This window comes from Nerophis lumbriciformis, linkage group LG07, assembly GCF_033978685.3.
Source record: "Nerophis lumbriciformis linkage group LG07, RoL_Nlum_v2.1, whole genome shotgun sequence".
Lineage (NCBI taxonomy): Eukaryota > Metazoa > Chordata > Actinopteri > Syngnathiformes > Syngnathidae > Nerophis > Nerophis lumbriciformis.
The window spans coordinates 201,746-218,829 of NC_084554.2; the positions used below are offsets into that span (position 1 = coordinate 201,746).

The 17,084-nt window shown below is 43.5% G+C and overlaps 1 protein-coding gene across 3 annotated transcripts in view; it reads right to left on the reverse strand.

The window, feature by feature from the left end:
* Positions 1-17,084, reverse strand: part of boc (BOC cell adhesion associated, oncogene regulated) — a 64,367-nt gene that overhangs the window by 38,762 nt on the left and 8,521 nt on the right. The gene's annotated exons all lie outside the window — the stretch shown is intronic.

Here is a 17,084-nt window from a genome sequence, read left to right on the forward strand (position 1 = left end):
TTTAGTACACTTACTAGTCACACACACAGCACACTTTAGTACACTTACTAGTCACACACACAGCACACTCTTTAGTACACTTACTAGTCACACACACACACACACTCTTTAGTGCACTTGCTAGTCACATACACAGCACACTCTAGTACACTTACTAGTCACACACACAGCACACTCTTTAGTACACTTACTAGTCACACACACACACACACACACACACACACAACACACTCTTTAGTGCACTTGCTAGCGTTAGCAGCTAGCTCCGTAGGAGGGGCTTGTTTCATGAGAATTGCAATGATTGAAATGTAAACATGGCAGCATTTGAAATAGTTGTTTGAACACTCAATGTATGATCACAACCCAGGAGAGCTTCTCTCTACGTGACGTTGGCCTCGGTCTCGGGTGCCAGGAACACGTGAAGCAACATGATACATGATTTCATGGCCCCTGGTGTGTGTGTGTCACACAGGCAGCCACACGCTGCACCCCACCTTGTCAAAGGGGGTCCAGGTGTAGACCATGGCGCAGGAGGACACAAGAAGAAGTCTGTTAAGAGTTCAAGCAGAAAGTGTCGCTCGCTGCCAACTTTACTGAATTCTTTCCTGTCAGGTTAGACTAACAACTTCCTGCCAGGATGAGGAGGTGGTCCTGGCCAGGATGAGGAGGTGGTCCTGGCCAGGATGAGGAGGTGGTCCTGGCCAGGATGAGGAGGTGGTCCTGGCCAGGATGAGGAGGTGGTCCTGGCCAGGATGAGGAGGTGGTCCCTCAACACTCCCACAGGAAGGTGGGACAAGGCAAGAGAGGGCGAGGAGAAGATGGAAAGTGAGCAGTCTCAGTGGAAAGTGACACAACTTTGAGTCAGAAGAAGTTCAAGCAGCAAAAACTCTTGTTGGCGAGGTCAAGAACTACACACACTGATAATACACCATTATTAATAATACACCATTATTAATATTACACCATTATTAATGTTACACCACACACTAATAATACACCATTATTAATAATACACCATTATTAATAATACACCATTATTAATGTTACACCACACACTAATAATACACCATTATTAATATTACACCATTATTAATAATACACCATTATTAATATTACACCATTATTAATGTTACACCACACACTGATAATACACCATTATTAATAATACACCATTATTAATAATACACCATTATTAATAATACACCATTATTAATGTTATACCACGGACTAATAATACACCATTATTAATATTACACCATTATGAATATTACACCACACACTAATACACCATTATTAATAATACACCATTATTAATAATACACCATTATTAATGTTATACCACGGACTAATAATACACCATTATTAATATTACACCATTATGAATATTACACCACACACTAATACACCATTATTAATAATACACCATTATTAATATTACACCATTATTAATATTACACCACACACTAATAATACACCATGATTAATATTACACCACACACTAATAATACACCATTATTAATATTACACCACACACTAATAATACACCATTAGTAATATTACACCATTATTAATATTACACCACACACTAATACACCATTATTAATATTACACCACACTAATAATACACCATTATTAATATTGCACCACACACTAATAATACACCATTATTAATATTACACCACACACTAATACACCATTATTAATATTACACCACACTAATAATACACCATTATTAATATTGCACCACACACTAATAATACACCATTATTAATATTACACCACACACTAATAATACACCATTTTTAATATTACACCATTATTAATATTACACCACACACTAATAATACACCATTATTAATATTACACCACACACTAATAATACACCATTAGTAATATTACACCATTATTAATATTACACCACACACTAATACACCATTATTAATATCACACCACACACTAATAATACACCATTATTAATATTACACCACACACTAATAATACACCATTATTAATATTACACCATTATTAATATTACACCACACACTAATACACCATTATTAATATCACACCATTATTAATATTACACCACACACTAATACACCATTATTAATATCACACCATTATTAATATTACACCACACACTAATACACCATTATTAATATTACACCATTATTAATATTACACCACACACTAATAATACACCATTATTAATAATACACCAATATTAATATTACACCACACACTAATAATACACCATTATTAATATTACACCACACACTAATAATACACCATTATTATTACACCACACACTAGTACACCATTATTAATATCACACCATTATTAATATTACACCACACACTAATACACCATTATTAATATCACACCATTATTAATATTACACCACACACTAATACACCATTATTAATATTACACCATTATTAATATTGCACCATACACTAATAACACACCATTATTAGTATTACACCACACACTAATACACCATTATTAATATCACACCATTATTAATATTACACCACACACTAATACACCATTATTAATATTACACCATTATTAATATTACACCACACACTAATAATACACCATTATTAATAATACACCAATATTAATATTACACCACACACTAATAATACACCATTATTAATATTACACCACACACTAATAATACACCATTATTAATATTACACCACACACTAACACACCATTATTAATATTACACCACACACTAGTACACCATTATTAATATTACACCACACATTGTACACCATTATTAACAGCAATATGTAGAGTATCAACACAATAGGTACACAACATGAGACATTAGATGACTGTATGTAGAGTATTAACACAGTAAACAATGATTGCAGTAAACAACAATTCCAGTAAACAAAACAGAGTATGTACGCTGACATCTGGTGGTGAGCTGACACGGTCAACAAACAAAGGTCGTGGCTTCTGTGGCACACGACCTTGGACAGCTGCTCCTAAAACCCGTACCCAGCACCTGTGGCCACTGTGAGGGCTACTAGACCGCGGGATGGACCCAGACCGCGAGATGGACCCAGACCGCGAGATGGACGCAGATCGCAAGATGGACGCAGACCCTGAGATGGACGCAGTTCCTGAGATGGACGCAGATCGTGAGATGGACGCAGACCCTGAGATGGACGCAGATCGCGGGATGGATCCAGACTGCAGGATGGACCCAGACCGCGAGATGGACCCAGACCCCCAACTGTCCAGACCTTGCGATCTAATTGGCAGCGTTAAAGCAGCGGGAGACCCAAGCAGAGATATCAGAAGGCTTCATCATGGCGGCCTAAAAACAAGATCCATTAGTCACCCGGGTCTTGTTTGCTTAGCCTCCAGATGAAAAGTGGTCTTGACATCTACGTCCAAGTTTTTCCATCCAAGCCTCCCTTGAACACGTCTCACACGCACATAAAGAAGCCAGGCTGACAGAAAGCAGAACACTCCCAGGCTCCCTTCTTCCAAATCCACACATGGCCAAAAAAACCCTGCGTAGGAGTCTTCAAGCCGTACTCAAGTTCATATATTGAGCTGTGTGGGACTGGAAGTCCTAAACCTGACCTTGGACTGGAGGAAAAGTGACATGTGGCTTCTTATGTTTGCATTTCATGTATCAAACTGGGGTCTGTATGACGTTATGGTTCGAATGTGCATGACTATGAACAGGAACTATGAACTACGAACTACCAACTACGGACTACGAACTATGAACAGGAACTATGAACAGGAACTATTGCTGGGATGTTACTCACACGTGTGGTGATCAAGCTAGCTCTCTACTCAATGGCTACTAGGCACCATTTAGCCTTTCTCCAAGAAAAACATGCCTTAGCCTTGTGGTGGTTTCGGCTGTAAGAATTGTTCAAATGGCCAAAAGGATAAAGGTTTCTTTAGAGTTCTTCCAGAGGACATCAAAAAGGCGGAAGAGGGCAAGAATTTAGGAAAGAGGGCGAGAAAAGTAGCTCACACTCTCGTCCAAGGGAGCAGAGTGGAAGAATGCATCATCCCTTCTTTAAAGGTTTGTTTGATATACTTTTAACCTTTATTATTTCCCATTGAAGTATCATCTTGATATTATTTGGATACACGTTTGCTACGAGTGTTTGGACAAGCACCAACTGAGCAAGTCTCATTAAAAGAAATCAAATGTGAGCAAAATCTTAAAAGAGTTTAGTTTTTACCAATGGCAGCAATCATAAATGAATCTTTCAGCACGTACACAATGTTGACATCTATAGTTATATTTTGATAAACAATCATAAATGAATCTTTCAGCACGTACACAATGTTCACATCTATAGTTATATTTTGATAAACAATCATAAATGAATCTTTCAGCACGTACACAATGTTCACATCTATAGTTATATTTTGATAAACAATCATAAATGAATCTTTCAGCACATACACAATGTTGACATCTATAGTTATATGTTGATAAACAATCATAAATGAATCTTTCAGCACGTACACTATGTTGACATCTATAGTTATATTTTGATAAACAATCATAAATGAATCTTTCAGCACGTACACAATGTTGACATCTATAGTTATAATTTGATAAACAATCATAAATGAATCTTTCAGCACGTACACAATGTTGACATCTATAGTTATATTTTGATAAACAATCATAAATGAATCTTTCAGCACGTACACTATGTTGACATCTATAGTTATATTTTGATAAACAATCATAAATGAATCTTTCAGCACGTACACAATGTTGACATCTATAGTTATATTTTGATAAACAATCATAAATGAATCTTTCAGCACGTACACAATGTTGACATCTATAGTTATATTTTGATAAAGACGGGGAAAAACACACTACTCATTAACGACGCGTGCAACAACAACAACAACAACAACAAACATGGCAGTAGACAAAAAGTTAAAGTAGCAGTAGAGTATAAAAACAAGTTTCCTCTATATTGAACTATTCTCATACAGCCCTTTGAGACTTTTGTGATTTAGGGCTATATAAATAAACATTGATTGATTGATTGATTGATTGATATATATCTTATGTATGACACGGAAAGACGTCTAATGTTTGCGAGTAAATAGATATGATGAAAATAATATCAGACTCACGAAGATTCCCGAGACATTTTGAGAGATAATGAGCTAGCCAGACACGGGATGTAGAGGAGGAACCCCAGACCCCTTCATCGCCAACAACAATGCTAGAGCCAACAACAATGCTAGAGCCAACAACGATTACATTGGGAAACTTCTATTGTTGGTGATGGCTGTGTGAGACCAGTGCATCTCATCCCTGCTGGACTGGAACCTGCTCTGGCCTGGCTGAGCGGCAGCAACCGGTGGAAACCCCGGGCTAGAGGGCATCCAAGGGCACTCATGTGGTCGTGGCGTAAAATAATCAACGGCTTCAAAGCGTAGAAACACCAACTAAAAATAGGGCTGGGCGATATGACAATATATGTTGATCATTTCATGACTTATTTAAGCCTGCCAATAAATACAGAAACAACTTAGTAAGGGTGCTAATTATCAGTGGAGAGTGTCTGGTAGTCAGGTAGGAGAATAAAAGGTACCGTATTTTCCGCACCATAAGGCGCCCTGGGTTATAAGCCGCGCCTTCAATGAACGGCATATTTCAAAACTTTGTCCACCTATAAGCCGCCCCGTGTTGTAAGCCGCATCTAACTGCGCTAAAGGAATGTCAAAAAAACAGTCAGATAGGTCAGTCAAACTTTAATAATATATTAAAAACCAGCGTGATGTGGGCGCGCATGGAGTCGTATATCAACATGGACGAAGCTGCGTGAAAAAAGCCACCCGGCCTCTTCGCGTAAACTTAAACTTACCTTAACCACTCGCTCATCTTTTCTTCATCCATCCCTTCGAGTTAGCTTTTATGATGACGCCAGCTGGAAAGGTCTCTTTTGGCAAGGTCTTCCTTTTGAATATCACCATGGGTGGAAGTTTCTGGCCATTAGCATGGCAAGCTAGAACCACAGTGAAGGATGACTTCTCATTCCCTGTGGTGCGAATATTCACCGTACGTGCTCCCGTTGTATCCACAGTGCGGTTCACAGGAATATCAAAAGTCAGTGGAACCTCGTCCATGTTGATAATGTTCTCTGGCCGGATCTTTTTTTCAGCTATCTTGTTTTTACAATATGCACGGAAAGTAGCCAGCTTTTCTTGAAAGTCTTTAGGCAGTTGCTGTGAAATAGTAATCCGTGTGCGGATGGAGAGATTGCGTCTTTTCATGAACCGGATCCCTGTCGCTTAGTAGGAGCCATTTTGTGGTCTTTACAGATGTAAACACACAAAGGAAATGAAACGTAATATCCGCACGCTTTTTCTTCTTCTACGCGGGAGGGTGGTTGCTTACAGTAGAAGAAGAAGCGCTTCCTGTTCTATGGGGGCGGGTGCTTACCTTGGCGGTTGCTTGCGTAGAAGAAGAAGCACTTCCTCTTCTACGGGGAAAAAAGATGGCGGCTGTTTACCGTAGTTGCGAGACCGAAACTTTATGAAAATGAATCTTAATATTTATCCATATATAAAGCGCACCGGGTTATAAGGCGCACTGTCAGCTTTTGAGAAAATTTGTGGTTTTTAGGTGCGCCTTATAGTGCGGAAAATACGGTAATACAATTATTCAAGTAGATGAGATGGTGGTTGCAAATATGAGCCACTAGATGGCAGTAGTGTATAAGATATTGAACACTACACAGTAGCATGAGAAGCTACTCATTAATTGGACACGTGCCAGCATGTCGCCGCACGCCTGCATTCAAATCTAAAGAGAAGTTGAGTAAATATATCAAGATATCACACTCTCTCTTCTCACTCCATGCAGAGAATCCACAGTGACTTATTGAGTAAATATATCAAGATGTCACACTCTCTCTTCTCACTCCATGCAGAGAATCACAGCCAGACCACAAAATGGTATCATGAGAGTAGCATGTGTGTGTGTGTGTGTGTGTGTGTGTGTGTGTGTGTGTGTGTGTGTGTGTGTGTGTGTGTGTGTGTGTGTGTGTTCCTTTAAGAATGGCAGTGTGTTGAGTGGTAGCAGCAGTGGTGTGTCCTGCAGAAATAAGAATAAAACCACCAGATTTAGTGGTCCCAGGGTGTTACCCCGAGGAAACCATGGACCTGGTACTTAAACTGTACTTTAACCATGGACCCTGGAGGGAACACTTCCTGTTTCCTGTTTGCTGGGTTCCTAAAATACAAGGGACTTCATGAAACAAATCTTGCGTCATCATTTCTGTGATCGTCCGACCAAAAAACATGAATGTGTATTGAATATTTGATCAAACACGTGTGTGTCTGTCGCGGTATGGTTTTACCGGCCAGCCCTACAAACAAATCGACACCAGGACGCCAAGTTCTCAGTCAAACTCTCAGTCATAGGAACACCAAGAAGCTGAGCCAATCAAGTCCAACTTTTAAAACATTTGGACTCTTCTCATCTTCCTACTCTTTGTTTTCTGAAAGCTTCTTCCAGGTCAGTTTTGAAAAGCCTGGAATGTTGGACTTTGGAATCCTTGCCTGGGATCTGGGACACAAGAGAGACTTGGAGAGCTACAAGGTAGTCCTGGTCCCCAGAAGTCCCCTTGGAGGAGACCAAAGTCCCCCAAATTGTTTTCTGAAAGCTTCTTCCAGGTCAGTTTTGAAAAGCCTGGAATGTTGGACTTTGGAATCCTTGCCTGGGATCTGGGACACAAGAGAGACTTGGAGAGCTACAAGGTAGTCCTGGTCCCCAGAAGTCCCCTTGGAGGAGACCAAAGTCCCCCAAACTGTTTTCTGAAAGCTTCTTCCAGGTCAGTTGGAAAAGCCTGGAATGTTGGACTTTGGAATCCTTGCCTGGGATCTGGGACACAAGGGAGACTTGGAGAGCTACAAGGTAGTCCTGGTACCCAGAAGTCCCCTTGGAGGAGACCAAACATGGCTGAGTGAGTCCTGAGTCCAAATAGGTGGCCGTGCTGGTCACATGACAAGCCCCTCCCTCAAGCCCATTGTGCTGGGCGGATAAATCCACTTTGACAAGCCTGCTAATTGGACAAAACCCGCCTGGAGGCTCCTCCCTCAACGCTCACATTCCATCTGCTTCCTGGCACGGAGAAGAAGGGGGGGGGGGGGGGGGCTGAATATTTATCACTTTTACGTTCTTCAGCTTCTCCAAACACCACAAAGCCCCCCCTGCCGCCCCCCTTTAGATAAACACATGCGGTGTCAAGTGTGAGGAGTGGCGGGGGATTCAACGGGCCCGCCGGGCTCCGCGGCCCACAATGCAGCGCTGCATAGCTGCCGTGCGGGGGGCCGGTTGCCCCGGGAGACGCTAACAGGCAGAACGCACCTTAATAGAGTGGAGGGTCATTGTAAAGCAGTGAGCCGGCGCCCGGACAAAGACCCCCGCGGACCCCTGGAGAAAAGGAGACGCTGCTCTGAAGGGCCGAGGAAGAGCTGATGGGTCCTCGCTCAATGACCCCGGAGGGGTGAGGGGGGAGGGGTGGGGGGCATGACCAAGAGGTAGGAGACTTTTGAGATTGATGGCTAAAAGGCCGGGGGGGGGGGGGGGGGGGGGGGGGCACATCTTCACATTTATCCACACCGCTGTTTGTTAGCATCCACGCTTAACAAACTATTGTTGATAAACCATGAGATTATTGTCAACAGTATTGTCAGCCATAATAATAATAACTACTATATTGATAAACCATGTTATTGTCAACATTATTGTCAGCCATAACAATAATAATAATAATAATAACTACTATATTGATAAACCATGTTATTGTCAACATTATTGTCAGCCATAACAATAATAATAATAATAATAACTACTATATTGATAAACCATGTTATTGTCAACATTATTGTCAGCCATAACAATAATAATAATAATAATAACTACTATATTGATAAACCATGTTATTGTCAACAGGTATTGTCAGCCATAACAATAATAATAATAATAATAACTACTATATTGATAAACCATGTTATTGTCAACATTATTGTCAGCCATAACAATAATAATAATAATAATAACTACTATATTGATAAACCATGTTATTGTCAACATTATTGTCAGCCATAACAATAATAATAATAATAATAACTACTATATTGATAAACCATGTTATTGTCAACATTATTGTCAGCCATAACAATAATAATACCGTATTTCCGCACTATAAGGCGCACCTAAAAACCACAAATTTTCTCAAAAGCTGACAGTGCGCCTTATAACCCGGTGCGCTTTATATATGGATTAATATTACGATTCATTTTCATAAAGTTTCGATCCCGCAACTATGGTAAACAGCCGCCATCTTTTTTCCCGGTAGAACAGGAAGCGCTTCTTCTTCTACGCAAGCAACCGCCAAGGTAAGCACCCGCCCCCATAGAACAGGAAGCGCTTCTTCTTCTACTGTAAGCAACCACCCGCCCGCGTAGAAGAAGAAAAAGCGCGCGGATATTACCGTACGTTTCATTTCCTTTGTGTGTTTACATCTGTAAAGACCACAAAATGGCTCCTACTAAACGACAGGGATCCGGTTCATGAAAAGACGCAATCTCCATCCGCACACGGATTACTATTTCACAGCAACTGATATTCCTGTGAACCGCACTGTGGATACAACGGGAGCACGTACGGTGAATATTCGCACCACAGGGAATGAGAAGTCATCCTTCACTGTGGTTCTAGCTTGCCATGCTAATGGCCAGAAACTTCAACCATGGTGATATTCAAAAGGAAGACCTTGCCAAAAGAGACCTTTCCAGCCGGCGTCATCATAAAAGCTAACTCGAAGGGATGGATGAAGAAAAGATGAGCGAGTGGTTAAGGTAAGTTTAAGTTTACGCGAAGAGGCCGGGTGGCTTTTTTCACGCAGCTTCGTCCATGTTGATATACGACTCCATGCGCGCCCACATCACGCTGGTTTTAATGTATTATTAAAGTTTGACTGACCTATCTGACTGTTTTTTTGACATTCCTTTAGCGCAGTTAGATGCGGCTTACAACACGGGGCGGCTTATAGGTGGACAAAGTTTTGAAATATGCCGTTCATTGAAGGCGCGGCTTATAACCCAGGGCGCCTTATGGTGCGGAAAATACGGTATGTGGATATTTAGCCTTAGCCTTGAATGAACACTTGATGCATATAATGACAGCAGTATGATGATTCTATGTGTCTACATTAAAACATTCTTCTTCATACTGCATTAATATATGCTACTTTTAAACTTTTATGCAGAGAAGGAAGTCACAACTAAAAAAATCACTATTTTTTTCATACGGTGTTGATCTGGAAATGTTTGCCTCGGCATTTTGATGCTGTGGGAGTGTGGCACCGAACGGAGATGTTGACATGCGGAGTAAGCACTCTTCATTCTCGAGCAGGTGACTTTTCAAATGATGCTACATATAAGCAGTAATGCTACTTTTTATAGCAACGCTTTCGCCCCACACTTGACAAATTACGGTTGTCTGTTGGACATATTCCCACTTGAAGCCAAACCACCGCCAGACGATGGACCCCCTGCTGTTTTTTGGGGGAATTAATTCTTCCTTCATTTGTTACCAGATTCGCACCTTCTTTCTCTCATATTAGCGCTAGCATCACAGCCCACGTTAGCCGTGCTGCTACCTCTCTGCTGCGAGAGGGCGTATACCAGGGGTGTCAAACTCAAATACAGAGTGGGCCAAAATGTAAAACTGAACAAAGCCGCGGGCCAAGGTTGGACAAATTAACCTTTTAATAGGGACCCAAACAAGTTTTGCATTAAATATTGAACAAGCACGGCTTGTATAACTTTATAGTGACATGCAAAATCGAGTTTGAAATAATAATAATAATAATTAAAAAATATCAATGGTATATCAAATACAATTTAAATAAAAATGAATGCCTCTTTTCTATTTGCAGCCTTCTGAGCTAAATATCAACATTAACTTTTTCCACAGACTAATAAATTTAAAAATAAAATAATGACTAAACCAACCATTCAGGACTTTAAACTGCTCAGTTTGCAACACACTGATCTAATCTGATGTGCCCAAGCCAGATACCTGACATCTTTTCTTGGATGCTAGTTCATTAATGTCGGGGCTCAGGCTTTGAGCTGAGGCAACCTTCATTATCGAACGAAGTTGTTCATCAGTCATTATACCTCGTACTCCACCCGGACCACAGTCTTGGGGGCGTGCTTTAAAGGCACTGAGTTTATCGTCCTCCACGAGCTGTCGTCACGTCTGCTTTTCATCCATTCCAACAACGTGCCAGCCCGATCACTAAATATGTGCAACTTCAACACGCGCACACACACGTAAATGCAACGCATACTAGACCAACAGCGACACAGGTTACACTGACGGTGCCCGTATAAATAACTTTAACACTGTTAGAAATATGCGCCACACTGTGAATCCACACCAAACAAGAATGACAAACACATTTCGGGAGAACATCCGCACCGTAACACAACATAAACACAACAAAACAAATACCCAGAATCCCATGCAGCCCTAACTCTTCCGGGCTGCAATATGCACCCCCACTACCACCATGACTAACAACTTGTGGAACGTTGGCCCCGGACTAACAACTTGTGGAACGTCGGCCCCGGACTAACAACTTGTGGAACGTTGGCCCCGGACTAAAAACTTGTGGAATGTTGGCCCCGGAATAACAACTTGTGGAACATTGGCCCCGGACTAACAACTTGTGGAACGTTGGCCCCGGACTAACAACTTGTGGAACGTTGGCCCCGGACTAACAACTTGTGGAACGTTGGCCCGGACTAACAACTTGTGGAACGTTGGCCCCGGACTAACAACTTGTGGAACGTTGGCGCCGGACTAACAACTTGTGGAACGTTGGCTCCGGACTAACAACTTGTGGAACGTTGGCCCCGGACTAACAACTTGTGGAACGTTGGCCCCGGACTAACAACTTGTGGAACGTTGGCCCCGGACTAACAACTTGTGGAACGTTGGCCCCGGACTAACAACTTGTGGAACGTTGGCCCCGGACTAACAACTTGTGGAACGTTGGCCCCGGACTAACAACTTGTGGAACGTTGGCCCGGACTAACAACTTGTGGAACGTTGGCCCCGGACTAACAACTTGTGGAACGTTGGCCCCGGACTAACAACTTGTGGAACGTTGGCCCCGGACTAACAACTTGTGGAACGTTGGCCCCGGACTAACAACTTGTGGAACGTCGGCCCCGGACTAACAACTTGTGGAACGTCGGCCCCGGACTAACAACTTGTGGAACGTCGGCCCCGGACTAACAACTTGTGGAACGTCGGCCCCGGACTAACAACTTGTGGAACGTCGGCCCCGGACTAACAACTTGTGGAACGTCGGCCCCGGACTAACAACTTGTGGAACGTTGGCCCCGGACTAAAAACTTGTGGAATGTTGGCCCCGGAATAACAACTTGTGGAACATTGGCCCCGGACTAACAACTTGTGGAACGTTGGCCCCGGACTAACAACTTGTGGAACGTTGGCCCCGGACTAACAACTTGTGGAACGTTGGCCCCGGACTAACAACTTGTGGAACGTTGGCCCCGGACTAACAACTTGTGGAACGTTGGCCCCGGACTAACAACTTGTGGAACGTTGGCCCCGGACTAACAACTTGTGGAACGTTGGCCCCGGACTAACAACTTGTGGAACGTTGGCCCCGGACTAACAACTTGTGGAACGTTGGCCCCGGACTAACAACTTGTGGAACGTTGGCCCCGGACTAACAACTTGTGGAACGTTGGCCCCGGACTAACAACTTGTGGAACGTTGGCCCCGGACTAACAACTTGTGGAACGTTGGCCCCGGACTAACAACTTGTGGAACGTTGGCCCCGGACTAACAACTTGTGGAACGTCGGCCCCGGACTAACAACTTGTGGAACGTCGGCCCCGGACTAACAACTTGTGGAACGTTGGCCCCGGACTAAAAACTTGTGGAATGTTGGCCCCGGACTAACAACTTGTGGAACGTTGGCCCCGGAATAACAACTTGTGGAACATTGGCCCCGGACTAACAACTTGTGGAACGTTGGCCCCGGACTAACAACTTGTGGAACGTTGGCGCCGGACTAACAACTTGTGGAACGTTGGCGTCGGACTAACAACTTGTGGAACGTTGGCTCCGGACTAACAACTTGTGGAACATTGGCCCCAGTCTAACAACTTGTGGAACGTTGGCGCCGGACTAACAACTTGTGGAACGTTGGCCCCGGACTAACAACTTGTGGAACGTTGGCGCCGGACTAACAACTTGTGGAACGTTGGCCCCGGACTAACAACTTGTGGAACATTGGCCCCGGACTAACAACTTGTGGAACGTTGGCCCCGGACTAACAACTTGTGGAACGTTGGCCCCGGACTAACAACTTGTGGAACGTTGGCCCCGGACTAACAACTTGTGGAACGTTGGCCCCGGACTAACAACTTGTGGAACGTTGGCCCCGGACTAACAACTTGTGGAACGTTGGCGCCGGACTAACAACTTGTGGAACGTTGGCTCCGGACTAACAACTTGTGGAACGTTGGCCCCGGTCTAACAACTTGTGGAACGTTGGCGCCGGACTAACAACTTGTGGAACGTTGGCCCCGGACTAACAACTTGTGGAACGTTGGCCCCGGACTAACAACTTGTGGAACGTTGGCCCCGGACTAACAACTTGTGGAACGTTGGCCCCGGACTAACAACTTGTGGAACGTTGGCCCCGGACTAACAACTTGTGGAACGTTGGCCCCGGACTAACAACTTGTGGAACATTGGCCCCAGTCTAACAACTTGTGGAACGTTGGCGCCGGACTAACAACTTGTGGAACGTTGGCGCTGGACTAACAACTTGTGGAACGTTGGCGCCGGACTAACAACTTGTGGAACGTTGGCTCCGGACCAACAACTTGTGGAACATTGGCCCCAGTCTAACAACTTGTGGAACGTTGGCGCCGGACTAACAACTTGTGGAACGTTGGCGCCGGACTAACAACTTGTGGAACGTTGGCCTCGGACTAACAACTTGTGGAACGTTGGCCCCGGACTAACAACTTGTGGAACGTTGGCCCCGGACTAACAACTTGTGGAACGTTGGCCCCGGACTAACAACTTGTGGAACGTTGGCCCCGGACTAAAAACTTGTGGAATGTTGGCCCCGGACTAACAACTTGTGGAACGTTGGCCCCGGACTAACAACTTGTGGAACGTTGGCCTCGGACTAACAACTTGTGGAACGTTGGCCCCGGACTAACAACTTGTGGAACGTTGGCCCCGGACTAACAACTTGTGGAACGTTGGCCCCGGACTAACAACTTGTGGAACGTTGGCCCCGGACTAAAAACTTGTGGAACGTTGGCCCCGGACTAACAACTTGTGGAACGTTGGCCCCGGACTAACAACTTGTGGAACGTTGGCCCCGGACTAACAACTTGTGGAACGTTGGCCCCGGACTAACAACTTGTGGAACGTTGGCCCCGGACTAACAACTTGTGGAACGTTGGCCCCGGACTAACAACTTGTGGAACGTTGGCCCCGGACTAACAACTTGTGGAACGTTGGCCCCGGACTAAAAACTTGTGGAATGTTGGCCCCGGACTAACAACTTGTGGAACGTTGGCCCCGGACTAACAACTTGTGGAACGTTGCCCCCGGACTAAAAACTTGTGGAACGTTGGCCCCGGACTAACAACTTGTGGAACGTTGGCCCCGGAATAACAACTTGTGGAACGTTGGCCCCGGACTAACAACTTGTGGAACGTTGGCCCCGGACTAACAACTTGTGGAACGTTGGCCCCGGACTAACAACTTGTGGAACGTTGGCCCTGGACTAACAACTTGTGGAACGTTGGCCCCGGACTAACAACTTGTGGAACGTTGGCCCCGGACTAACAACTTGTGGAACGTTGGCCCCGGACTAACAACTTGTGGAACGTTGGCCCCGGACTAACAACTTGTGGAACGTTGGCTCCGGACTAACAACTTGTGGAACATTGGCCCCAGTCTAACAACTTGTGGAACGTTGGCGCCGGACTAACAACTTGTGGAACATTGGCCCCGGACTAACAACTTGTGGAACGTCGGCCCCGGACTAAGAACCGACACCTGGAACAAGACAAGAATCCACAAAGTCAGTGCAGTCATGTAATAATGTCGCCACGTCAAGCCGAAACCTGAATGTAATAATAATAATAATGATAATAATAATAATGATAATAATAATAATAATAGTATCAGTTCAAAAGTGTTTTTCATGAAATGAAGTAATTGAGAGCAAATCAACAAGAGTGTAAATTGTCGGGTCCAGTAGAAAATGAAAAGGATGAGGAAGGGTTGGACTGGGCAGGTGGAGAAAGGTCACTTCTCATGCCATCAAATCATCCACAAGAAGTCATCTAAGCATCGCTAAAGAGACCCCCCCCCCCCCCCCCCCCCCCCCCAGCAGCCATCTTTGAAAGTATTAACGCTCGTCCAAATCCTCTCCACTTTCCCTAACGAGCTACAGAGCGTCTTTGGGGATTAACGAGGGAGATCCCCAATTGTAAGGCGGGGGAGGCGCAGGCCTTCAAATCAATTAGGCAGCGGCTAATTAGCATGAATTGAGATAAGAATGAAGCGCGGGGCCATGGGAAAGGAACGCTGGCACCTTTCAAGAGCAGGTATTAGCCAATCAGGAGGGAGGGCGCGACAAACAAGTGGCTAAAACAAAGCGATGGAGAGATGGAGCCCTAGGGTTTTTACTGATATTAGTCGTCCAGGATGATATTCATTTGCAGTAGAAGTCATTGAAAGATGAATTAGTATAACAAATAGTCAACATCTGGAAAAGGCTTTCACTTCTTTTTTAACATTATTTTTATGTGTGCTAATGTTAGGTTTAATTGATCATCAAACACCTTATTAGGTGTGTCTAAGAGGAACATCAACTTTGTATTCCTAAATATAGAACATCTGGGGAAATAGGTCAAAATATGACATTTGTCTACATCACAATAACTCATCTACTCCATTTTATACATTTTATGGATTTAATACATTGTAAGCTTTCTTCCTGAAATATTGTCAACATTTCAATAAAAACAATCTTCACGTAGATTATAGTTCAGACATGTTTCAAGATGGCTGACATTTCTTCCTAGTCCACAACAATAACAACCTTCATCTGGAAAAGCATCAGTCAGGTCACAAGACAATAACAACCTTCATCTGGAACAGTATCAGTCGGGTCACAAGATAGTCCACAGCAATAGCAACCTTCATCTGGAACAGTATCAGTCGGGTCACAAGATAGTCCACAACAATAACAACCTTCATCTGGAACAGTATCAGTCAGGTCACAATATAGTCCACAACAATAACAACCTTCATCTGGAACAGTATCAGTCGGGTCACAAGATAGTCCACAGCAATAGCAACCTTCATCTGGAACAGTATCAGTCGGGTCACAAGATAGTCCACAACAATAACAACCTTCATCTGGAACAGTATCAGTCAGGTCACAATATAGTCCACAACAATAACAACCTTCATCTGGAACAGTATCAGTCAGGTCACAAGAGAGTCCACAACAATAACAACCTTCATCTGGAACAGTATCAGTCGGGTCACAAGATAGTCCACAACAATAACAACCTTCATCTGGAACAGTATCAGTCGGGTCACAATATAGTCCACAACAATAACAACCTTCATCTGGGACAGTATCAGTCAGGTCACAATATAGTCCACAACAATAACAACCTTCATCTGGAACAGTATCAGTCGGGTCACAAGATAGTCCACAACAATAACAACCTTCATCTGGAACAGTATCAGTCAGGTCCACAACAATAACAACCTTCATCTGGAACAGTATCAGTCGGGTCACAATATAGTCCACAACAATAACAACCTTCATCTGGAACAGTATCAGTCGGGTCACAATATAGTCCACAACAATAACAACCTTCATCTGGAACAGTATCAGTCAGGTCACAAGATAGTCCACAACAAAAACAACCTTCATCTGGAACAGTATCAGTCA